This window comes from Lagopus muta, chromosome 3, assembly GCF_023343835.1.
Source record: "Lagopus muta isolate bLagMut1 chromosome 3, bLagMut1 primary, whole genome shotgun sequence".
Taxonomy (NCBI): domain Eukaryota; kingdom Metazoa; phylum Chordata; class Aves; order Galliformes; family Phasianidae; genus Lagopus; species Lagopus muta.
The window spans coordinates 49,686,575-49,713,109 of record NC_064435.1 but is presented as its reverse complement, the minus strand read 5'-3'; the positions used below and the strand labels follow the sequence as shown (position 1 = coordinate 49,713,109).

The following is a 26,535-nucleotide window of genomic DNA, read 5'->3' as shown; positions in this document are numbered from 1 at the left end:
GTCAAATACCTCCAGCAGGCAACTTCATCACATGGGTAATTAGTTCACCACATCAATAATGCCTCCAGTTGTTTGCAACATCAGAGCTGAGTCCCAGGTCTGCTTGTTAAATTCAGGCAGCACAACAGGCTTTCCCTGTGCTACAGGTATAAATAACATTCTATTTTTAAACACAGCTATGGCTTTTTTTTTCCCTCTCATTTTTAGTCATTATCTCTTGCAATAAATTATACTTTATTTCATTCATCACATCTATAACCTCCTGCCAGAAGAAGGATAAATAATTACTGTTAGAAACCTCTGACAATTTCACCGGGTCCTACCAACTTATAAAGATGAGACCCACATTTGAGAGTGCTGAAAACACTAGTGTTGCAACATCAACATGCCCAAGCTAACGCAAGCCAAGGAGCAAACTCTTGACTCTCCCACACAGAACAGAGCACTACCACTGCTCTATATAGACAAAATACTTCAACTTCAATACTTCAAACTCTTGCTCCTGAGAGGATTATGTAGATACAACACTCAAATGCTGTACTACAACAAAAAGACAAACGGAGGCCACACAAAGCTTCATGCTTTCTAATGTGGAAAGCATTATACATAGGCAATGAACTTCGCCTCCTAACAGTGATCTGGATTGCAGGAGTGGAGCGCATCCTCAGCAGCTCACTGATGACACTGCCCTAGAAGGATGAGAGGCCTTACAGAGGGATCAAGACAGGCTGGAGTACTGGGCAATCAGCAGTGGCACAAAGTTCAACGAGAGAAAATGCCAGGTGCTGCACCAGGGATGGGATAATGACAAACACATACTGGATGATGAATGCCAGGACCAGCTCAGCAGGAAGAGACCTGGCTGCACTGGTGCCAGCAGCCCAGCATGAGCCAGCAGTTTGCCTTTGGCATCAAGAGGGTAAACTGTATTTTGTGATGCATTAAAGACAGCACAGCCAGCTGGTCAAAAGAGGTGACTCTCCTGCTACATTTAGCATTGGTTTGGCCTCACCTTGTATACTGCACACAGTGCTGGGCCCACAATATAAAAAGAATGTGAAGGTCCTGGTAAGTACCCAGAGGAGAACATCAATGCTGGACGTAGGGCTGGAAGACATGTCACGTGGGGAGAGACTGAAGACATTGGGATTTTCAGTCTGGAGATAAGGTTGAGAGGCAACATCACTGCTCCGCAGTTCCCTGAGGAGGGGAAGCAGAGAAAGGTGCCAGCCTGTGCTCACGGGAACCAGTGGCAGGAGGGGAATAGCACAGAGCTGCCAGCAGGAGAGGGTCAGACTGGACACTGGGAAACCTTTCTTGAGAGTGGTCAAACACTGGAAAGGGCTACCTAGATAGATGGTTGGTACTCCATGCCTGTCAGTCTTCCAGAAGTATTTGAACAATGTACTCAATAATACACTTCATCTTTTAGTTAGCCCTGAAGTAGTCAGGTAGTTGAATTCAATCTTTGAAGGTCCCTTCCAACTGAACTGTTCTATGCTACGTGAGTGACTGCTGTACCCAAGTATCAGCAAATCCAAAGATTGTCGTGTTGATTCAAGTTATTTTTGCTTTCTGCTATGCTAATTCAGCTGCTTAGTGCTTGATGAAAAGGAGGTTTTGCCCAGGTCATGACACTAGGACAAGTATCTCTGACCCTTTGGGAAAAAGATCTCACATTCACAAGAAATCACTGAATTGGGAAGGTCTTAACATTCCAGTTGCCAAAGACTGCTTCAGAATAAGATAACCCAATAAACCCAAAAGGTGTATGCTCACATCTAAAAGCAGTTTGGATTAGGAAAGTATTTCTAAGTTGCGGCAAATTGTAATAGTTCAGGGTTTTCTGCATAATTCAAGCGCTCACTTGTTATGGTAGTATCTTGGTAATATTAGATAACCTGTTACATACACTATATGCAAACACTTTCTAAGCATCTTTCTTAGTTTACTTTCTAATCAATTACAGAGAAAACAACAGTTGGAATTTCTGGGTCAATTTTATTCTTATTAAAAATGTATCTTATTTAAGAATTTAAAAGCCTTAACAAAAGTTACATTTGGCCTTTATTTTTGAGTTGGCTATGCTAAGAATTGTGGCAAGTGTCAGAGCATTCCAAATATGGAGATATTTCTGCTGGATGTGAAACATTCTTACATTAATCTGTCAACACTCTGTCTCACTCAACATAGAGCACAGACCTCAGGACTTAAAATTATTAATTTCTACCTGAACCAGAGTACATCTTTCAGCAACACAGGCAAGCACAAATTTTAGTTGTTTTAAATTACAGAAATGTCAAGAGTTACTGAGAGAACTGCATTCTCCTTGTTCGCAATCTATTTAAGCACCACTTCAGGTCGTAGTCCTCAATTCCATTCATGGGTGGAATTTGGTATTTCTTGTTCTGTCATGCCAGATCATGGAGTGCAGCAGTCCCCATGCTCAGCCAGTCTGACCTGTGCACATCCTGTGGATACTCTGCTCTGTTTGGAGCCAGGAGTGACAGCCTGTAACAAAAGCAGCTAGGAAAAGCAACGTGTAATTTACCCAGACTAATCAGAATAAGAGTTCGACATAAGTCAGTGTGATCACGTGTTTGTTCTCACATAATATTTACAATTTCCAAGACTTAAAAAAAAAAAAAAAAAAAAAAAAAAAAGCCTTTAGACAGAGTAGTCCAGTCATTACCACATCAGCATTTCAAACCTAGCACTGTAAGGTACAATACTTCCCAACATTTTTAGCTTCTGGAGTAACAAAACAGGATGGGTTGAAGTTAGAAGGGACTACTGGAAGTCATGTCATGTCCCTCACCCCAAACAGGATCACTTAAAGCACTGGTCTGCAAAGTGGGGTGCATGTACCCCAGGGAGTGCACATGATAACTCACTGGAATGTGGAAAAGAAAATACTACGATTTCTACCTGTGTTCATGTTTAATAAAAAAAATAATAGTACAGGAATCAAGGTCTACTATTAGTTTTAACTAATCTTCATGAAATGGGCAAGTGGCTTAAAAAGATTCCTGTAAAAAAATTAAAAAAGAACAACAAACAAAAACCCCCTGTAGACTGAAGATAATAACAACGATGCATGCACAAGCAAACAACAAGGAAACAGCACTCCTGACATTTCTTCTCAGTACAAACTCTTCTGTCAACCACACTGCAAGGCAAAAAATAACCTAATCAGATCTGACAAGAACATGGCCAAAATTTTTTTGAAATTATTAGTACAGAAATAAGATTAACTTAGAACCAGACCCTCAAACTGCTGCATAATGTGTTAAACCAAGATTTTCAAAAATAAGGAAGTAAATTGAATCACCTAGTTGTTACTTAAAAATATGCTCTTAATAGCATGATTTTAACAGAGAAAAATGTTTGTACTGTCAATACAACAAAACATTATTTCATCTTCATCCTACTCTGGATTATTTTGTCAGCCCTCTTCTGGACTCTCTCCAGTGTGCCTATTTCTCTACTGGACTGAGAAACCAAGAAGGACACCCAGTACTCCAGGTACAATACAGACTAGAGGGGAAGGATCACCTCCCTAGAACTGCTTAGTGCACCACTAGCTTTTTTTGTGGTGTGGACACATTGATAGCTCATGTTCAACTTGGTGTCTCAAGATCTTTCCCGCAAGGCTGCTCCCAGGTGGGTCAGCTCCCAGCACATACTGGCAATTGCGCTTGTTCCTCCACAGGTGCAGATCTCTGCACTTGCTCTTACTGAACTTCATGAGGTTTTTCCAGCCCTGGAAGGTCTCTCCGGATGGCAGCACAATTCCCAGTGTATCCTCTAAGATTTCTGTAATCTGCAAAAGTGGTGAGGCTACACTCTGTCCCAGCACACAGATAATTAAAGATGTTAAACGGGAATGAAGCCAGTGCTAAGCCCTGGAGTATGCTGCTAGTTACTGGCTTCCAGAATTAGATTTCATGTCACTGATCACCATTCTCTGGGCCAGAGGCCTCAGTCAGTTTTCAGTCCAACTCATAGGCTGCTCATCAAGCCCACCTACCAACAGCTTCTCTAAGATAATCTTACACAGTTTCAAAGTCTCACTGACATCTAAGTCGGACAACATGCACTGCTTTTCTTTCATCTACCAAACTAGTTTTTTTATCGTAGAAGGTTATCATTTTGCTCAAGCATGATTTCCTTTGGTCAACTTATTCTGACTGCTCCTGATGACTTTCTGTGCCTGGTAATGCGTTCCAAGATTAGATGCTGGATCACCTTCCGAGGTATCAAGGTGAAACTCACCAGCCTGTAGTTCCCAGGGTCTTCTTTCTTGACCTTCTTGAACATCAGAATATCTGCTTTCTAGTTCTCTGAGATTCTGAGAGTATCTCTCTCAGTGACTCAAACTGTTTGCTATTAAGAATGGCCCCCCTTAGCACAAAATCAGGACCTCATGCATCAAAGGAACATCCAATATGAACTCTTGAGGTTTTTCAGAAAAAAGTCACTTTTTCATTCAGACTTGGCTTGCTAGTATCTGCTGTTCATTCGGTCCCCTCAGTTATTAAACAGCAGTTCTCTATGGCATGCTTTCAGATCCAGACCCATAAATTTGATCTATTATACAGTTTACAGTGACATATAAAGGAATTTCAAAAGTGTTTTTCCAAAAAGTTACCAGCTCAACACAGTTCCCCTTCTGCACTCCCTCAAGACTTTGTCCTTCATGAGCTGTGATGCTGCATAAGCTGAATATGGTAGTTCAAAGACATTATTATAATGTCAAGTATTCCTCCTGTTTCAGGTACCTCTAATCTAACATCAAAAAGCATGGCTGCCAAGTCTTTTTCAATCACTGTTTCCTTGATAGCGTTTCTTTAGGCTTTGTTTCTATGTCAGAACAAGCAGTGCTTTCTTGCACTTCCACCTTTCTAGATCACTTAGCGCTCCTCTGATCACTACTTACCATGGCAGTAGCCCTGTTGTCATCTGCATACTTTTATCATGAATGTTTTCATACTTCTCCCTCACCACTAATAAAAAGGTTAAACACTGTCAGATCTAAAATTAATCCTCAGAGGACCACTACCTAATCCACACTGATAGCTGACTACAGTTATGTTACTGAGGTCTATTAGCCAGTTTTTGTTGTTTTTTTTTTTTAAACACAGCTGCCCTACATTGACTCTGTATCACTTGTACCTAATATCTGTAGAATGTTCTACCTTTAAAAAGTCAAAATTGTTGTCTTAAGATATCATTGTACCTTGAGAAAATATATCCTTCTCATAACGTTGTGTTGATCAACATTAATTAAGGAGAAATTAAAAGTATAATTGACTCCCAGGAACCCACTCTATTATTTTATGCTGAATTAATATCAGGCTTATTACCTGGTCCTTCCATCCACTCTTTTAATGCTTTGCCTTACCAATTCTATACAATTATTAACTTTTCTTTTTCTAAATGCATACAGCTATCCATTCACCTTTTCTCTCTTACACCTTCTCTCCATTTGTATAACTTACTATTCTTTCCTTCATCAAAAAGATAAAACCTTTCAACAATTGTAATTCATAACATTAAATTCAGATTATTTCTTCCTCTACCACTTCATCTTCCATGAATGAGTACCTATAAACTGATGAAAATAATGTCTTACTGGTTTGAGAAACAAGTATATACACAAATGTATTCTTGCAGCTTTATGATGCTACTGAGAAACTACTAATGGCACTAGAGAGAGTAGCACTGGGCAATTCTAACCTAAAAGAGTTCTGAATTCGAGGGGGAGATATTCTTTACCATATATATATATATATATATATATATATATATATTTTTTTTTTTTTTTTTTTTTTGGGGGGGGGGGAGGAGCAGGGAGTTAGAATATATTCAGCAATACACTTACAATAGTAATACAATTATCTACAACAGAAAATGTCTTAATTGCCTGCCCTTTGAGTCACTGCCCTTTCAATAAACTCCACTAACCTCAGCTAACACTTCTAGGAACTTCCCTCCACTCCCATCACTCATTTCTCCTTTTTGTTTTACTTTCGGGTATTAACTTTTGTACTACTGCTCACCTGTGCCATGAAATTACTACTAGTGTGCTGGGAATTATGGTATTTTATTTAGAAAGGCATTGATTTGCAAACAATAGCCCTGCAAAAGCCAGAGTTTAAAAGTAGCAAATAACTGACTAAGCATTCAGAGAGATGGGAAATGTGCATGGGAACTTCCTGGAGAAAAAATTTACAATAAGCTTTTGTTCAGATTTGCAGGAACATCTGGAAGTCACCTTGTCCAGTCCTCGGCTCAAGCAGGGCCACCCAGAGCAGACTACCCAGGACCACATCCAGGTGAGCTTTGAACACCTCCAAGAACAGAGGCTCCACAAGCTGTCTACTATGATTGCTTGTGCATTAACACCCCAGCATTTTAAGAATGTATTCTAGCCTAATTTCAAATTCACATATACTAGAGACTTATCTAAGGGCAAAAGCAATACTAATACTAAAATCATTGTCCTCCTAAATTGATTTTCAGTGGTAGATTTATACTACCACTTCGTGTCGTAGAACATCCTGAGTTGAAAGGGACCCATAAGAACAATCAAGCACAACTCTTGGCACCACAAAGACTATCCAAAATTCAAACCCTATGTCTGAGAGAATTGTTCTTGAGCTCCAGCAGCTCAATACTACAACTACTGCTCTGGGCATGCCCACTGCCCTGTAGTGCAGCACTTGTCCCTAACCCCCAGCTGCCCTCCCCTCACACAGATCCATGCCCTTCGCTCAGGCCCTGCCGCTGTCACACAGAGCAGAGCTCAGAGGGAGCAGCAGCTGTGAGGAGCTGCAGCCACCATGAGGTCCTCCCTCAGCTTGCTCTAAGCTGAGCAAACCTAGAGAATTTAGCCACTCCTCATATGTCTTGCCTCACAGACCTTTTACCATCTTCATAGCCTCCCTCCAGATGCTTGCTAATAAGCATCTTTCTCATACTGCAGTCGTGACTGCCTGCCAGCCTTTTACTATAACCCTTTGAGCCCAACCCATCAGTCAGCTGCTCACCCATCATATTATGTCTTCGTCTAGCTGTATACCAGCTATTTCATCCAGAAGGGTACTGGGAAAAACATTACTGAAAGCTTTATTGAAAATAAAATTAAAGTCAACTGGCTTCCCTAAGTCAACTAGATGAGCAGCCTTGTCATAGAAAAAGATTAAATTCATTAAACAGCAGTTTCTCCTTGTGAACCTGTATAGGCTCTCAGAAGACTAACATCACTCACACACTTCCAACTTTGGTTTTCTCCTCAAAATAAGCACGTTAAGATAGAAGAAATTACAAGAACTTGGCATACTTAGAGGCAATCCTTTTAAGAAGTCATACTGCAAAGCCAAGTAGATACAGGGCATGACAACAGTGGATTTCACATATTCGCACAGCTGCCCTCTTGATCGCATTCTTCCCTGCTGAAGAAAGACACTAGAGCATGCTCATGTGCTTTCTTGCTGTTTACTTTACAGTTTACATACGGCAATGCCCTGCCCCTGGCATTTTATCTGCAGTGAGCTAATCTCTACATTACAAATTCTTCAGCACTACTTGCAGCCATTCGACATTCAACAAAACTGACAAGAAAGAAACCTTCAAGTCTTTTCAGTTTAGGAAATAGCGGTTACTATGAAGGTCTACCCTAAACAGAAAATGAAGCAAAAGAGAAGGCTTCGCTATTTTATGAAGGGCACGCCACTAACCACACCTAGTTAAACACGAAGGCAGTCTCCAGATAACATCTCAAATTAACACTGCAGCAGCAGTTCTCACAGATGGCAAATTGACAACAGCTTCTGCACTGCAAATCCTTTACTAAAAACTGTAAATCCTTGCCTTTAAGGCCCATCTCTTCTTAATCATCTTTGTTCATCTTTCACTACATTACCAAAAGCCCTTAATTAGTATCATCTTAGGCTGCCTTTCACTGCCCCTCATCCTAATCAGTTGACTAATTACTTGCACATAATCTCAGTTTCAGGTAAGAAGATGGTTTTTCAATGAAGATAAGCATGAGAAGAAGTCTGCTGCCTATAGGGGACGGTAGCCTATACACAGCGATAAGGAGAGCTGGCTTTGTGTCACAGAAGGAATGGATGGGGGGAAGTTGCAGTTGCAGTCAATGGCAAACTTAGAAATGGGATAATCCACGAAAACAGTTATCAGGAAGCTTCTAGTGAAGATGACAAGTCAAGGCTGGAGCATGAAGAACTTGCAGTCTCATGCACTAATGAAGAATATGACTTTGGATTTAAAAATGCACCATACAAGGGAACATCAGCAGATGTTGCTTTAAACAATCAGGAGGTGAGGCATACAAAAGGGTTTTCTGCAAAGGCAAGCACTGAAGATTATAAGAATGTTAAATAGAAGTATACAAAAATACCTGGTGGTGATACACATGCACATGTCAAAACAAAGCAGTAGGAATGTAATAAAGAAATTTAGAAAATAAAGGTAACAAAAGTAATGAATCAATGAGTCATAGTAAAGAACTGTGGAGATAACAGTTACAAGTGCTAATTGCCCGGTCATCTCAGACAGCCTGAGCTTCCTTGGCACTAAGAAGGTCTGTTAAAGAATAAAAAAGAAGAATAGGACTAAATTAAGAACTGAAGCCTTTTCAGACTCTTGTACAAAAAGCAAACTTCACGACAAAGGATGAGAGAAGGAAAAAATAGATGAAAAAACTTCATTTTCTTTTTTCTTCTTTTCAGTTCTTCTTTTCTTTGTCTTAGAACTACTACGTCTGTGTCATGGAGAAAAGAAATACAATGTAGCTTTTAAAAATATTTCCAGTGACTTAGGAATTCCAGCATTTAGAAGTACCCTAAGGATTTCTATGCATTTTGGAAAGCAGTACAGAACTCTTAATATGACTTCTGCAGAATGCACAAGAGCATTTCACAGACATAGGATGGATTTGCAGTGCTGCTAATTCCACAGTTACTCATCAACACAAACAGTATGGCAAAGACACTCAACTAACATGAAGGAGGTTTAGGTTAGATACTAGGAGAAGTTTTTCCACACACAGGGTGGTGACGCATTGAAACTGGTTGCCCAAGGAGGCTGTGGATGCCCATCCCTGGAAGCATTCAAGGCCAGGCTGGATGTGGCCCTGGGCAGCCTGGTCTGGTGGTTTGGTGACCCTGCACATAGCAGGGGGGTTGAAATCAGATGTTCACTGTGGTCCTTTTCAACCCAGACCATTCTATGATGATTCTAATACACCATGTGGGGATTACATTTTATTATTAAAATGAAATAAAATTACGTTAATTTCAGTTTATGGATTTAATATATCAAAGAATGCTCAGAGTTTGGTAACCTTACATTCTAGTTCTGCACTTTTTGTTCCCCAAACTAAAATGCTTTATAGACAATGTGAGAAGAACTGCAGTCCTACACTAAGAATTATGAACTATTAGAAACCAGCAACATTCAGTAACAAGGTTTGTGCAAAGCTCAGCTTTTCAACAGAAAATGCAGGGGCATTTTGTCCAGCAGTTTGCTCCCTGCAGGACATCTAGGGGTAAATTCTAGGCTTGTTCAATCCAAGCTGTGCAGCATAACACCGCTGAATGACACCCTTGCAGCTGCATTGAGTAGCAGCCAAGGATGTGGCTTTGCAGCACAGGCAGGAGCTCCAGGCTGATGCAGGAGCCACATTCCAGCAGCTGAAAAAAGAATGCCTGATGGCACTGAGATCTGCCTTTTTTTGCATCCTATTAACATGGGCGGAGAACAAAGATTTACCTCTGCCATAGGGAACACTGCTGCAACACATCAGTTGATAAGCTGCAGCCTGAGGCTGCATCCGAGAGTTGGTGCTCCCTACAGAGTCACCATCAGCACTGCTGTTAGTGCAGCCTCTCAATAAACGGTACAGAATTTTGTTAGTCTTCACAACTAGGGACATGGTCCAGAAGGTAATACTTGCTTTAAATCTCTGCATGCCAAGGCCTGGACTTCAGCACCTGCAAGGTGCAATTTCCTTCCTACGGCAGTTTCTTATGGAGTCCTATGGACTCAGAAAAACACAGAACCTGTTTTTCACTGAAAATTGACCCATGAATCTCATTAGCTGTCTAACTGACCATTATTTAAAGCACTACTACTTGGTTAACTGGGCTTTCATCTTTCTTTAATGTTCTCATTAAAGGGGAGAAAAACCAGCTTGACTAAAATACCACACTGGAATGAAGACACCAGCTGAACCTTATGTTTGAAGATTCTTATGGCTGCAACAGGTCTGACCTCCCCCTTGACTTCAGACTGAGCAGACTAAAAGTGGAAGCTTCAACCCCATATGGCTCTGAGCCCCCACCATCAAAGGTGGAAGAAGCAGGTACCGCTGAAGAACAACTCATACTTACAGCTCTACTGCTTCCAATTTAGGTTTGGTGGCAGCTATTTTTGTACTAAACATATAGCACTTTATCTGTGCAAATTTGTTTTTAAAACAGCTTTGAAAAATCTCTAGTTCAAGCAAAATGTTTTGTAATAAATGTCAAAACTGTATATCATTGTATAGCAGCTGTAAGGAGAAGATGCAATGTGCTCAATACAATTCTCCAAATCTGTTAAGTCAAAAGTTGTTAAATACAATTTAACACACCCTAGAGTGTAGTTAAATAATTGTGATGGATGGCAGCGTGTCTTAGTCTTTTCCATTTGTTAAATGATGATAGATGAATTATGCACATTACTGAATTTCAATGCACGCTTTGTCTTCTCCTGTCTTAAGAAAAAACATCCAATGAACAAATAGTTTAAATCCATCCCCACCAAAACAATAAGGCAGTCTACTATTATGATAAAGAAGACGAAGGCCCACAATCTTTCAAAGTCCCTTGCCATTAACAGCAAATGCATGCCTGTAACATAACTACTAACACATTTCCTCCTGTCTCTGTCTGAAATAAGGTAACTGAACGTGTACCTATCAAAAATATTTGTTATTAGCACTTGTATAATCAATGAATATACAGATGTTACAATTATGAAATATACAAGAGAGTTTGGTTAAGAAGGTTATTACACCAGAAAAAAAAAAAAAAAATAGATTGCTTACCCTTGTCCTAGGCTCACTGTAAAACTCCAAAGGAGGGATCTCCAGAAGAGATCCTTCCCCACTGGTAGCCAGCTCTTAAACGGATCTAGGAGAGGTGGAGCCATGCTCCACTCCTTCCAGCAGCACAGGTGAATTGCCTTCACCTGTGCTCCCAGGGCTGACTCACTGCTCACCTCAGGTGATCAATCAGAGGTTCAGGCCATGATTCAGCACTTCCCACACAACACTATACAAGAACTTTCAGGGACGGAAAACTATAATGAATCAAAACTGAAAAAACATTGGCTGGGAGAATGAGGGGGGGGGGGGGGGAGGGGGAGTTCATTAAGGGATTTTTTTTTTTTTTCCCCACATATGAAAAACAAGGAATACATTTTTAAGTGTAGTCATTTCTAAGAAAATTTCACTTGAGCAGCCATTTGGTAATTATTGTCTCTTTGACAACACCTGCACTGAGCCTCCCAGGATGCAGTTTGTCATTTTAATGAATACCACAGAATCCCAGAGCACTAAACTTCAAGAAGGAAAAAAAAAAAAAGAGAGGAAAAAAATCTACCTACTATCTAACTATCTACTCTTTCAAATGATTTTTTTCTTGCAATAATTGCTGCATGAGGCTGCATTGACTTCCATTCCCTTCAGCATTCTTGCTCTACCAGAGTAGCATTTCAGGACAATGCCTGTACACTTGGAGTGATGTTCTTCAACCAAACTGTACTTTGTTTAAGCACTGATGTCCTTTAACTTCTTAACTTGGAGGAAATTATCAAATGAAGACATCCAATACAGAGGTTTTTCTTTAGGAAAGGGATGGTGGTCTATATCGCCATATTATGAACCATGTATATTTTCGTATCAATGAACTACTGCAAATCAGCATCTCTGGCAGAGATGCACTGGGAAGTTAACGGGAACAGCTTCTGACTTTTGATGTGCTGGGCTGTGCCAGGAGAATGTCTGTCAAACCTATGGAGATAAAGCAACAAAGGACAAGTCTAAAAACAAATACACGGGCTTATATAAAAGAAAGCAAGCCCAAGAAAACAAATGGATTTGATTTGACTAAGTGCCACACATTTCAAAAATTACAGGGTATTTACTTTAAATCTTGGTGAGGTATAATTTAACACAGCTGAAGAACAGCATTATGTGTAGGACTCAACCAACCTGGGTTATCTTCCACAGCAGGTTTTCATCAAACATAGTTGGAAAAGAACTCAGCCTACAATGGCTAGTTTAAAGAATAAGAAAAAAAAAAAAAAAAAAAAATTGCTGACTAGCAAGTCTCTTTAATTTAAAGAGGAGACTTACGAGGTTTATGCAAGTGTAGACTTAAGGAGCAGCTGTGTCAGATCTCAGAGAAGCAGTCTGACTGACAGGTGTACAGCATTGCAAATGCATCCTGACAGTTACACATCGCAGCACAAGGGATCCTACTTTACATAAAGTTTGCAAAACCTGAAATGTGACATTTACAAGATTTTTTGAGCAAAAAACCTGAGGGACAAATTCAGTCTGTACTACCTTTCATTGTATCTTGTTTTTCCTTAAATACATTGTTCGGGATTCTTATTCTGATCCATTGTGATATGAATCCTAAAGCCTAGGTTCTATACTATCAGTTAGAGTCTGCCAGGAGCTTTCAAAAAAGCATTTTTGTCTTAAATATAATATGTTTTCCTGCTCGTGAAAATGGCAATACATCTTGCAGAATTCTTCATTCATCCCTAGTGATACCACCTTGTGTGGAAGGTTAGATCTGAATCATCTTCCCTCACAGAAGCTTGACAGATCATTTCAGAGATTCCTTTTTGGCTCCAATCACCAAGAAAGCCATGTACATTCAGGATTCACAAGCCACTGAGCACTACTTTAAGTGCCACAGAACTAGAATAACATGGCACAGAATTGCGCCTGTCATAGCTTAAAGCATTAAGATTGTTAAGCAGTTCTCTAGTGACACTGTAATTATAGAGTGCAGCAGCAGTGATGTTACACTAAAGGCTGGGAGAGCTATTCCTATCTAAAGCAGAGGCACCTCGTTTATGTATTTTTACATGGGCCTCCTCAATTCTGATTTCTCCTTACTAAAACTCTCATTCCTTACAGTTGTTCACATTCAAAGAGCAAAGATAAGCATTTGTTACAAAGAGATCTTGCAGAAGAAAAAAAATTAAGCAAAATGGTACCTTCTTCCACCATTTTTCACTTTGATCATAAAAGCTCTGTGTGCAGTAGAAAGCACAGGTTCTGATAGCAGTGGGGGCACTTACCAACTCATGGAAAAAACTGAATTACATTCAGTACAATTTGGAGAAACACATGAAAAAAATTGTTGTTAACTGTACTTGTTTAGCTCCCTGTACTCCCAGACTACCTGAACACACTTCCAGGCCCGAATTCTGTCTCCAGGCTCTGTGAAATGCTGACATTGGACTCCTCGCTCCTGTATGATTACATTTAAGTGCCCAACTCAACTATCAGGTGCTGGCTCAGCCCTGTCACTCTCTCCCTACCAGCCCACCCTGTGCCTGATGATAACAGTGCTCAACAAGTAAGGAGTATTTTAACTGCAGACTCGCTACTTAACAACACAAGCCATGCCTGATAAAAGCTATGGGGGGCTGGGGGAATAAAAAAATAAAAATCAAACAACACAGCAGAGGACATCTTTCTAGAAGTAGCAGCAGTAGGAGCTAGCCCCTTTCCCATGTTTACACTGACAGATCAGAGTGCAGTTTACTGGCCATTACAAGATCTAAATTCTTGAGAGGGAAGACCGTCAATCCAATGCTCCTGTTAAAACGTACTGCTGTGCAGAAAGGGATGCAACACTTAGCAGTGCAAAGAAGAAGGGACATAAGGATTGCTGATAAGACTACAGTCTCATGATGAAGGAACTTACCCTACAGGTGAAAAACTTTAGTCAAAGCTTTTGCAAGCTTAGAGAGAGTAGATTCAGGTTAGATATAAGGAAAAAAATCTTTTGGTAAAGATCTTTTGGTAATCTTTTGGAAGGTGGTAAGACACTGGAACAGGTTGCCCAGTGATGCAACTGATGCCCTGTTCCTGGAGATTTGTGCAACCAGATCTAGTTGTGGTGTCCCTGTTCACTGCCAAGAGAATCATTGAAGGTTTTTGGAGGATTCACGCACCTTGAGCATTTCCCTGCTGGTCAGGGAAGTCTGGTAATGTGAGTTTCCTGCCTGCACTGCCAACCACTCCAAAATGCCTGATTTCTCCACATCCCACAGAGAATGCCTCCCGCACATTAGGAAGAGCCAGCACACCCAGGTCCAGCACCTTGCTGAGGTACCCAGAAAACTCAGTTGCATGGATCTAACATCTTTTAATTACTTTTACTGGATTTCAAGTAACAACAAATAAAGCCTATCTGTTCTAAAGAACAGGAGTGGGAGAAACAGAAAGGCCTCTTACAAAAATAAAAACAAGTGAAATCTTTCCATAACTGGAAATGCAGGAAGTTAGATGCAACGACCTCTGTAAGAAAGTTCACTTCAAGACCATTAGATAACAGAACTCTTGCCTTGAGCTCAGGAATCTATAGACAAAAACCAATACAGTTTTTAAAAATAAGACCTCAGATCTTCCTTTTCTTAGAAAGAAACTAAAGAATGCAAAAGGAGATCAAAAGAGTTGAGTATGCAAACCAATTATTCAGCAATTGTTAAAACAAGAGTTAAAGCAGTTTCTCAGAAACTGTCAAAGAAATGGTAATTTGTAAAATCTACCACACAGACTGAACATGTGTTAAAGCATAATTAATATTTTTAATTCATTTTAAAATTATATCAAATAATCTGTTTCTCTCCAACTTCTAATCATATAGCTTTAGGTAAGTTTATTTGAGTAAGCCTTGAAATAGAGCTTGTGAAAGAACAAGATATGGATGGAATGAGAACAGCGAGTACCTTTTCTACCTGCAAGAACTAATCACTGAAATGTACTTAGCAACTGAAGGAACTGGGGCTGTTCAGTCTGGGGAACAGGAGGCCGAGGGGAGACCTCATTGCTCTCTTCAAATACCTGACAGGTGATTGCAGCGAGAATGGGGTTGGTCTCCTCTCACTGGCAACAGGACGAAGGGAAATGGCCTCAAGTTGCGCTAGGGTAAGTTTAGGTTGGACATCAGGAATAACTTCTTTACAGAAAGAATTGTTAAGAACTGGAATTGGCTCCTCAGGGAAGTGGGTGAGTCACCATCCCTGAATGAGTTTAAAAACTTTTTGGACATGGTGCTCAAGGATGTTATTTAGCAGAGGGTTGTTAGGGCAGAATGACTAGGCTGTGTTTGGACTTGATGATCTTTAAGGTCTTTTCCTGCCTGAGCTATTCCATGATTCTATGTTACACATAAGTCACCATTATAAAATAGGTATCAAATTTAGCCTAGAAATCTATACTTCCCGTCAGTTCAGTTACTAGGATACTTCTTTTTCCCTGTAAAGTCAAATACAAACTCCTAAGACATAGTTAGGTACAGAACTTTCATACATGTTAATGGAAGGGGCAGTTAAAACGTCAGAATCAATCTTTCAAATGATTAATATCCACAATGTGAGAACTGGAAACACTCCTCCATGTTTATATCTGATGCCAATAAATGATTCCAGTAACAATCAAAGAGGCATTTATATCCAGGTCCTGCTACATCAGACCTTTCTGAAGTAACTTTTTAGTCATCGGAGACAACTACAAAATATGTGTTTCCTTCTAAGAATAATCTATCATCTGATGTTTAAGAAAATGCTGGACTTTACCTACCCCAAATAGTCCTCTGAGACATCTCAAAAGGACCATACTTCTTATATAAATAAGGTGTAAATCAAATAGATGAATTTGTGGTTTATTCAATGATAGCTGCAGAACATTACTGCTAATTTCACTGCCATAAATAAAAAAGAGAGTCTATATGTTATATTTCAAGTAACTGCTTGGACAGCTCGAAGATTTGTCTTCAGTAAGGACCGAAGCGCTGAGATAAATGGCACATATTTGCAATGGAGCTTTTGTATTAAACAATCAAATAATTTAGGAAATTCATCAATCATTAGAAAAGTAATTTTTATCAACCTCTAGTTGATAGAAAGTTCAAAACCAGACTTTCAGCCTTCAAAACTAAAAACACCACACTCACTTCTTACAACTTTATTTTAAGTCATTTATTAGTTCTGTCTTGACAATTTGCAAAAGGTCAGCTTGTTATACACTAAGAGAAGAACTCTCAGACCATAAACTAATGAAGTGAGTTATATGACATTCCTGATCAGCTCTAGAAGTTATCCTTTACTATGAAAGTTTCAGTGAAAATATAAATAGCTTGCATTTACATCGTAATAAGCACACCTCCAAACTGTTAACACTTGGCCTTTCAAATACATTATGAAAGGCAGGAGGAAAATAGCTTGTTACATGTAAAAGGCAAAGCAGTGACAGACAAGAATTGATTTTTTTTTTCAGAAATAATTCTTAATGTTTTCTGTATTCTACGGAACATGAAAAATCCATTCTTTGATGATGCTGTAATGAAAGTAAGTTGCTCTGGTAATATATACAAAGACCCAGATAAAGCCTACAGGATTAAAGGATTACAAGAAAGTTATTAAAGGGCTAGGATGGGAGGGGAGCAGGGGTAACACAAACACTGATGATCATCATTACACTGTTTGGAAATAAGTGATATGTTTGTATTCTGATAGTTTCAACTTTTTTTGTAATAAATGCTCTACTTCCTTCTGAGCAAAAACAAAGTAATATATAAGGAAATAAAACAAGTGCTTAACTTCATCTTCAAATGCACAAGGAAGATTTGTTTGCAACATAAATCTGTTGCATTGGCAGACCTTCATTAAATAGACACTGCACTTTCTAACTGGCTTGTTATATATTGCACTTTTATCCATAAGACTGTCAAGCAGATTTTCAGTATTTCTACCCATAAAAAAAGATATAAATGAAAAACAGACATATCAGTGTAATGAAATATAGTGTTTATTACTTCTAAAATAAATAAGTGACTGTTATTAATATACACATCATCTATATACATTATGCATAAGTTTTGAAGTTAATCGCTGACCAAGATTAAATCCACTGTGGCCTCTAATTTTCACTTACTGCTGGAAGTAAACACACCTCTTAATTTGAGCAAACATCTTTTAAAGAACTGAGATTTCCTCATGCATTGTAAATCATTGGGTTTCAGTGCATCCCCAGAAGACAATTCAAAAATTAAGTATATAGAACCACCATCCCATGGGTGATATCTTCAGTATTACTTGGAATTACTGTGATTATTTACAAAAGCTGGCCCACTATGGTTTTACTGACTTGCACGTCAGTAAAAATTACTATTTCTAGTTCAGTAAATTCATCTCAGACATTAGATTAAGGGGTTATTACTTTCTTCTAATGCAGCGGTTATTTTACAATTAAAGCTTCCCTGTGAATTATCTCATTTCTTAAATAGTCAAAAGGGAGGGCTGAAAAAGTTACAAGTCAAACATTTTTAATTTTTCAATGAACATTGTCTTAACAAAATACCAATGTTCCTGAGGTACTGGCTACAGGAACTAGTAAGTGAAAAAAATCAGAATAGTACTTAAGCTCTTCTCACATGTAACAAAATACATGACATCTCCTTGAGTACTTATTTGTTCTTAATAACTAAGCATGAACTGAAACTTGCTAAGGGCAGACCAGTAAAGCAAACGCTTACTGCAGCTACATAAGAAAGGAGGATACTGCCTATTCTGCAAATAGGAACTACTAGCAACTTCTGGAAATTCATGACTGTGAAGCAGTAGAAGGCAACGGCAGAGCCTTCTACTGGGATTCAGGCCTTCTCTCCCAGTGCTCAAACACTGGCTCAGGTCATGATTTGGCAAGTCCACTGCACATGAGTTTAAGTCCAAATATTTGGTCTGTGCTCAGTAAATATATTTCATTTTACACATACCAAAGTTTCATGTTACACAGTTTACTGAAAAATAATTTGAGGTAGGTTTTTTTTTTTTTTTAATCACAAATTTAAAAGCAGATTTTACATGAAGAAATATTTTACTACAAAGTATTTCTTCTATACCTCTTAGGATATACATGGGGTGGAAAGAATTCATGGTTATCATCATTCTCCCTTTAATGGATGCTACTAGTACAAATCATCACCATAAGAAAATGCTGTAAAACAACACGCACAGGTGCAATGCATGCATCCTTTTGCTTGAATCTGTAATACATGAATCTGCTACAAAGCACCATTTCACAAAAATTGCAAAGAATTCCATCCATTATCAGAATACGCATACAGAAAACATTTAAAAAATAACAGAAAATTTCCAAGTTCATGGAACACGACTTCTCAGTTTCCATCTCAACACTTTCTACATACTGTTTATCAAAAATAAGTCACAGATTCACAGAATTGAGAAGGTTGGAAGGGACCCCTAGGGAACAGAGTCCAACCCCCACGACAGGCTTGATGCTGATTACAATTATCAAATACTTCTAAGTTGTTAGCTCCCATTCAAATGAAAGGGAAAGACTATAAGAAAGCACATGTGAAAAGACATTGGCTGAATCTTACAAACAAACAGCAATTTTTCTAAGCTGTTCAATCAACATAAAGCTCCTCGCAGAAGAAGCATCAGTAGCAAGATACTCAGCACTCCAAAACTGTCTTCTACAACAAATGTTAATTTAGTATAAGAGTGCTTCAAAAAGTCCTCAAAAATTAACTGCCCATTCTGCAAGCACACACTGTCGTGACATTTTTTGTGTTGACGAGTTCTAAAATTCATTTACCCTTTGGCTGTATAAGAATGAGAATTTACTTCACTGTGTGAAAACACTGTAAGAGTCTAATGGAAGAACTTGACACCTATACCCTGGAACCTTGAAAAGTTACTCCTGACAGCAAATTCAGACTGCAATCCAAAGATTTTGCCAGTATCTTCTGTGGATGGATGGCACACATTATTTGGAAAGCTCTGAGATGCAGCATCTTGGAGTAGTTTACTCCAACATGTCACTGCAGTAGGCACATTCATAAATTATCTTTGTTGTGGCTTCTATCTTTTACTTGCACTATTCACCCAACTTGCTCTAGTTATAAAGCTTCATGCATATGGATAATGCTGTTTTGTATAGGCTAACAATCCTGGCAGGTTTCCCTTCAATATACCACTCCAGATGTTAGTCTCAGTAATTATGTCTGACATCCCTCAGCTTTGGTAATGAAATACTGCTGCTACAATTCCTTGTTTGTATTTCTATGGATCATCTTCAGACAAAATCTACCAAGTTAAAACAGTGACATCAAAAAGCATGGAATGAAAATTTGCTAAAATGAATAAACAGCAATAGGCATAAACAGGATAAATACGGAAATACCAACTTTCTATGAGAAAGCTTTCAGTTATACAGTATGCTTCATTCTTCCACCAATAAATATGCACTTTCAAATACTCTATTACATATATATGTCTGACTACGTGGAAGAGAAAATAAAGAAGGTTAGGATATAGGTGCTTTCTTGTTTCAAAGAATCAAAATTAAGTTTACACAAGACTGCTAAGAAGGCATAAGAAGAAACATGTATCCTTCAACTTCTAAACTGAAAATTCAAGATCCAATATATATCTTTTTATGTAATATTATCATATTATCTAAACTGCACATCCAAAGTGCTTAGGTTAAAAAAAAAAAAAAAATCGGCTCAATAATTTGCATACAAAAAACTTCTATTTTGCAGATGTGAAGTTAGTGAACTGTAAGACCTGAACTGTTCCTACACTAATAAATAAGCTTGCTCAGGAAAAGGCTAGATGTCTTCCTGGGGTTTTTAAATTATCACATTTAATATCAACACTAATCACAAAAAATTATTAGATAGGTACAGATATTCCTGTCACCCGAAATTTCAAATACTACTAGAGTAGTCAATATCATACGGGACACATAGAAATGAATTCAAGCAGTAGTTAATTTTGTATTGCTTAAAAACATTTCTTATGGTCTTAAGCTGTTATATATACACACCGTGTCATTATTTCTGTCAACAGTAGTTTGCTTCAGATAAATTATCCAAATAACATTGATTTCTTAGTGATAATAGCTTTCCCATAAATTACACAAAGTATTATTTTGATTAATTCAGAATACCTCGCAACATTAACCCCCACCATTTAGAAATAGCTTTCAGAATCATCAGCACAAATAACTCTTCATTTAAATAAAATAAAAAGGTGAAAATCATTTTAACTACTGACTTCTGATGGACCAAAATGAGGCACCTATTTTAATCACAAATAAGTCAGCACATGCAAAAATGAAAGAACTTCCCCACAGGATAGATGAAGTATCTGAAATAATACGCTGCTTCACCTTTAGTGTTATGGCTGTTCATACAGACTAATTCTGCAACTTAATTCCATAACTGAAAATCCTTTATAAAAACTCACATTTGCAATAATAATTGAAATAAAGATGCCCCATCACTGAGTATTGCATTTATATAAACATGAGCAAATGTATATGACCACCCACCCACATGACAAAAAACAGACCAGAGAATCTCTGGAAGGAGTGGATGTGCTTTTTATGTATCCAAAACAGTTAATGGCTCTGAGTTTCTTTGAGTAGTTGTAGGCTTTTAAGTCAGCAAAATTTTGGCTAACAACAAAAATCAGTTAATATTCAAATAAGAAAACTAGTACTAATACAGTAAAATCTCATGACTGTAGTTTACTAATGAAGCTATAATTGTGCTTTCTGAGAAATAAGGACATGCAAGTTTCAAAGGGGTTCTCACATTACAAAAATAACTTCAATATCTCAGAAGAATACATGAGGGCATGAAATGAGAGAAAGGTGAAGAGAAGTCAGAGGATGATTATCTGCAATTCTGAACATCTCCATTTCTAATCACATTGCTTCTGTTAACAAGAACCACAGCATTTAAGTGAAAGAAGTGAATCAGTGCCAATGCTGCCATTCGTAACAAGGTATGTGAAATGCCCTGAAGATAAGGTGATGTCATTTAACCTACACTGCTAATAACTTGGCAGGTTATTCTTTTCCTTGTAGAATGAAAGGATACAAAAGAAAAACATTTGTAAAAAGCTCAAGGGAATCATTTCAATAGAAAATGAAGACTATTTTGGAAAAGGAGACTTTAGAAGACAAATATCAAACGTTTCTGGAAACTCAGAAGGTTCAAGTAGGTGGGAGTTAACATCTACAGTGTCTAATGCAGACACCATTGCTATACCTGGCTCTACACAGAGAATTGTTAAGCTCAGAAACTCCCTCTTCATCTCTGTCATTTGAGCAGAGCCTTCTATATTACTAACATAGCTCCAAATTCAAAGCAGCATGTAAACACATGCTTAATTAGGATCTGAAGAGCCTCTATATGGGGGTTGCCCACATGACAATAAGCTTGCACAAGAGTACTTTGCTTAATTGGGTTTTAAAGGCTGCAGTAATGAGAGAGAAAGCACAAATGCCACAGTACTCCCTGTAGGTAAATTGAATGAGGTGAGTCACCAATTTCTACAGCCGAAAGTTTCTATTAAAAACTCTGCAATTCCTGGCAAACTGCTTAGCATTATAGCTTAAACATCATGGTTTAAGAGAGCTCTCCAGAGAGAAGCCAGTACATATCATCCTGAAATCCATCAGGAAGAAACAGGTGGCTTATGCCATACATGGAAACATTTCAGAAACAAGGTTTTTCACAGGAGCAAGGCAGAACATTATGAACTCAAAGACAGCCTAGTTTTGTTTGCTCTCATACAATATTCAGCAAGACCATGCTTCTACCTGCTCTTCAGTAAAAATATTCTGAATTTTCTGAAATAAAAACCATACCAATCTTCTATTACCACGTATAACAATAGTAACTAGTTTGGTCATAGCCTTGAGTAAGCTGGTATGAAAAATACATTAAAAAAATATTCATGAGTTCTTCAAAAATCTCATTATTGGCCTTTTACCTTTTGAACCATGTAGGAAGTTCTGTACAAAACAAAGCTGCAACTTTATCCCTCCCAGCTCGCAGAGCCCCAGTCAGCCATTCTTTAAGAAGGCAGATTCTTATTTGTGGTACTTAATGCCAAGGCTAAGCTAGCTGCATCCAGACAATAATAACTATTTTTATTACTTGGTTTCTGAGATAAGAGGATTCTGTCATTAAAGTGTTTCCTTATGTGGTACTTATTCCTGCTCCAGTATCTGGCCGAGACTGGGAAAGCTCAGAATAGATAACTTCCATTTGTTTCAATAAACATCCCTGCTTAAGTTTCAAGAATGTACTGGCTTCGCTGTTCAAGAGATTCAGATGATTCTGGTTAAACCATGTAATTGCCAGATAATTTTTTAACACATACTAAGATGCAGCCTTAATTTCTGATGCATTTTCTAGCAACCTGTGGTACATAGATAAACTGTGACCAGTGGAAATGTAAAAAGCCAGGTTTACATTCTAAATAGAATCCAAAGTTCCTGTACTCTTGGTCAAGTGTCATGTAAAGAATTGCTAGAAGAATTGATGAAAATGCCTTCCCTTCTGCTTGTGAAAATATCTTGACAATAGCATTGCTACTGTAGCATTTACATCATCATACAGTTCTATGCACATCTTTCAAATTTTTTTATTTCATTTTCATTCAGGCAGTGCTGTATTTCATTCAGGCAGTACCCACGTATACTGAGCATTGCTACTAAGTAACTGTGCTATGTTTTAAGGAACAAACCTGGTTCAATGCAGGAAATCTTGCGTTATTTCCCCCTCAAGTAAGCATACAGAACATAACTGAAGTCAAACTTGAAGGAGAAATGGGTATATGACAGTCCCATATCACTGATACTACACCGACCCCTAAGGACTGAGGGGCACATACACTGTTAACTAGCCCTTTCTTGCAGCACTGACTCCCAGTATAAGCAAGAATCAGATACAAATATTCAGACAAAAACAATTGAAAAAAATTCTTCAGTCTTTCCAAATTTCAGGCTAAAAGACCACAACAGAAGCAAAACATTGAAATGGGGCAAAACAGAGGTCTAACAACCTCAGAGTATTCCCAGGTTGGAAACAGCCATTCTTCTCCTCATCTCTTATTATACGTAGTAGACTTCTCTTCAAAAATGAAGAAAATCTGACAACTCAGGTTACACAAGAAGTAATGCTGACCAACTGAAGCAAAGACAGCGCAAGAGCAAGGCACTGAGAAGGAAGGATGTGAGACAATGCTACACTGGTATTGTCTAGCACTAGGTTTTATCAGTAAAGCAAGTCTCAGACACATAGCTCTGAATTCACGTAATACAGATATGAAATGAAGTAACTCACATTACTCTTCTATGCTAAACAAACAACCTCAACATAGGTAGGTTACTCCTAAAGTAATGCCTCCTATTTATTTCCATGGAAATGAAAAGAAAGAGCACAATAACACCGTTTGACAGAGCAAATTCTCAGCTACAAAACACTATATTTCAACATATGCATTTTCTGCCAGCAATCAATATGACACTACAAATTTGCCACACTCATAAAAATCTGTACCAGTAGAGGTGACACACCACCACAGTTGCCACTCCTGAAATGCACCACCCACTGCCTCATTGTGCTCACATCCACTGTTTAGTCTCCACAAACATTCAGCAAACATCGAATGCCAGTGGTTACATTTTTTTCTGCCATGGAGGAATTCAGTGACACACCTTGACTTCATACGTACTTCCATGTCAGACACCAATCTGTCATATAACAAGAACACGTAATGGAATAGTGGTGAGAAGGTTCATCCTCTACTGCCACACCACCAACATCCAGCTCTGACACTGTGGGCCAATACAATAAAATGCATTACTTCTGGAGCAGCCTTTGCGTGTTAAAAAAAAAAAAAAAAACAACTGGTGGTAAGGTTGATTCTTATGGAGGCACTATTTCTCCTGAAAGCATCACTTTCTGTCACATGTGTCCAAATGGAAAGCAGCATTGCAAAAGAGAACCTGGGGGATGGATGCCAAATTGAACACAAGCCTGCAACGTGTACTTGCCACAACGAAGGTTAATAGCAGCTTGGACTGCACTGGGAGCAGTGGTGCCAACAGTTTAAGTAAGATGATTCTTTATCTCTAATCTACATTGTCATGGCCATACTTGCAGTACTGGGTCCACTTCTGGGCTTCCCATTACAAGAGAAATATCAACACACTGTAGAGAGTCTAAATGAAAACCCTCAAAGTATGAAGGAGCTGGAGCATCTCTTCTATGAGGAGAGGCTGACAGATCTGGGGCCATTCAGCCTGAAAAAGAAGAGGCTCATCTGGGATCTCACCATTGTCTATAAATACCTGAAGGAAGGGCGCAAAGAGAATGGGGCCAGAGCCTTCTTTTCAGTGGTGACCAGCACCAGGACAAGAGGCACAAACTGGATCACAGGAGGTTCTCTCTGAACAGCAGGCAGCACTTCTGTGCTGCATAGGTGACAAAGCACTGGCACAGGCTGCTCAGATCCTGTGAGGTCTCTTCCTTGGAGGTCTGCAGAAGTTGCCTAAATGTGAGCTTGGGCACCCTGCTCTAGATGGCCCTACTGGAGCAAGAAGTGGGCCAAAGGGAACCAGCAGGCTCAGCCTGCCTCAAACATGCTTGGATTCTGAGAATTATATAAAGGCAGAATGGAGGTCAGCAATCTGTGATCCTGTAACACCCGAATTATGACAGTATTTACTAAATTGTCCACTGTACACCTGTTCAGATCTTTTGCCTTGACTACTAAGAAATGCATGCAGTATTTTATATTACTCTAATCAGATGAAGTTAAACTACTGTAGGAAGAAATTGAACTTTTCAATCATTTTATAACGCAATCAAGTCAGCTGTGAATTCCTGTGTGATTTATCATCTTTAACTTATGGCATGTTTTGAAACATCACATCAATTCCTAGGACCCAAATGAGGTTCATACATAAAGCACCTGATGAAACAGGACTTAAAAACAACTCATGAGTCTTTATCTTACAGAATTTGTAATGAATGTTTCTGTGGCAACATGGGAAATGTAATGAGAACAAGAATATTTTTGTACTTCTATAATTTGGTATCTCTCATTATGAGTTTCAACTGAAAATAAGATGTATTCATTTAGTTTCCCAGTAAACAGGCTTAATTTTGTGTATTTCATAATGTGGAATAGAAAATTCAAGCACCAGCACTGTAACTAATTTTGCATTACACACTATTCTCATTTATATACTGATGCCTATAACCCATACCACCCCCTCACAAACACAGCCAAACTTATTTCCTGTATGTTCACAAGAGTATTAACTTAAGAATACATTTACTAAAAATCTGGTTTTCTCCAGATGCAGAAAATACACTTACTTTTGTACTGGCTATTCTTCATAAAGCAAATGTTGCAACCTGTTTTGCAAGCTGTTATGATCCTACTTGAATTATTTTATATCTTTCTGCTTTCTGTAGCTGTCATTAACTTTGTCCTCTTCTTTATCTTCAATCTGAAGTTAATTCCCTGGCCAGCATGTTGCTTGCTGCTTTGAGGGATTAAATATAAGGGTTTATGAAGAAAAGCAGCTTTTCATACAATGCTATTACACCATGATAGCTTTCACGGAAATTGTTGACTCTTGAGAAATGCATGTTAGATACACAAGTTGTTCATTTTAAAAAGAAATATTATCATATTGCAAAATAATAAAAAAGGATTATTTTAAAGCATTCACTACATATATATGCAATCCTATTACAAGAAGTGGACAGCTACAATCATATTCTCAGCACAGTACACAGATGTACATTTGAAATTTTGTTTGTTGTTTAGATATATTGTATAATTCTTCTTCAAAGACATAGTTCAAGCAATACTTAAATTTTTACTTCTAAAGTAAATCTTCTTAAGAAAACAATAAACTGAAAAAACCATTCTCGTATTAAAGGGTTAGAAATCTGTGTTCCTATTGTACCAGCCTTTCACTTTATCTCACTTCAGCTGCTGATGAATTAAGACATCCATCTATAGACCAATTTGGAAATTTAGGACAGTAATTAAATGGTTTATGCTAACCATAATATGTGTCTGTGCTTATGTCCAAGACCTGTCTAATCATCAGATGCAGTAACAGAGGAAAAATGTGCGTTTGTGAACCACATTTTATTTTACACGTGCTTCAAAACAAAAACCCACAGATGGTTATTTAGTTATAAAATTACATCTGAAAAATAATAAAAAACAAAAACAAAAAAAACCAAAACAAAACCAAGAGTAACTTCAGCTGACTCTGCTGATCTATCCGAGCAAGAAAGAAAACATCTCAGGCTTTTCAATTACAAATAAGTGGGAGCATGTAAGAAATTTAAAGTACGT

The 26,535-nt window shown here is 38.3% G+C and overlaps 1 protein-coding gene across 12 annotated transcripts in view; it reads right to left on the bottom strand.

The window, feature by feature from the left end:
• Nucleotides 1-26,535, bottom strand: part of PTPRM (protein tyrosine phosphatase receptor type M) — a 459,433-nt gene that overhangs the window by 365,663 nt on the left and 67,235 nt on the right. Inside the window, exon 1 of one of the 12 annotated variants that reach the window (XM_048940379.1) lies at nucleotides 11,117-11,187. The exons of the other annotated variants lie outside the window; for them this stretch is intronic. The gene's annotated coding sequence lies outside the window, so the exon portion shown is untranslated. Of the gene's footprint in view, nucleotides 1-11,116; nucleotides 11,188-26,535 lie in introns of those variants that run through there. 12 annotated transcript variants of the gene reach the window in all.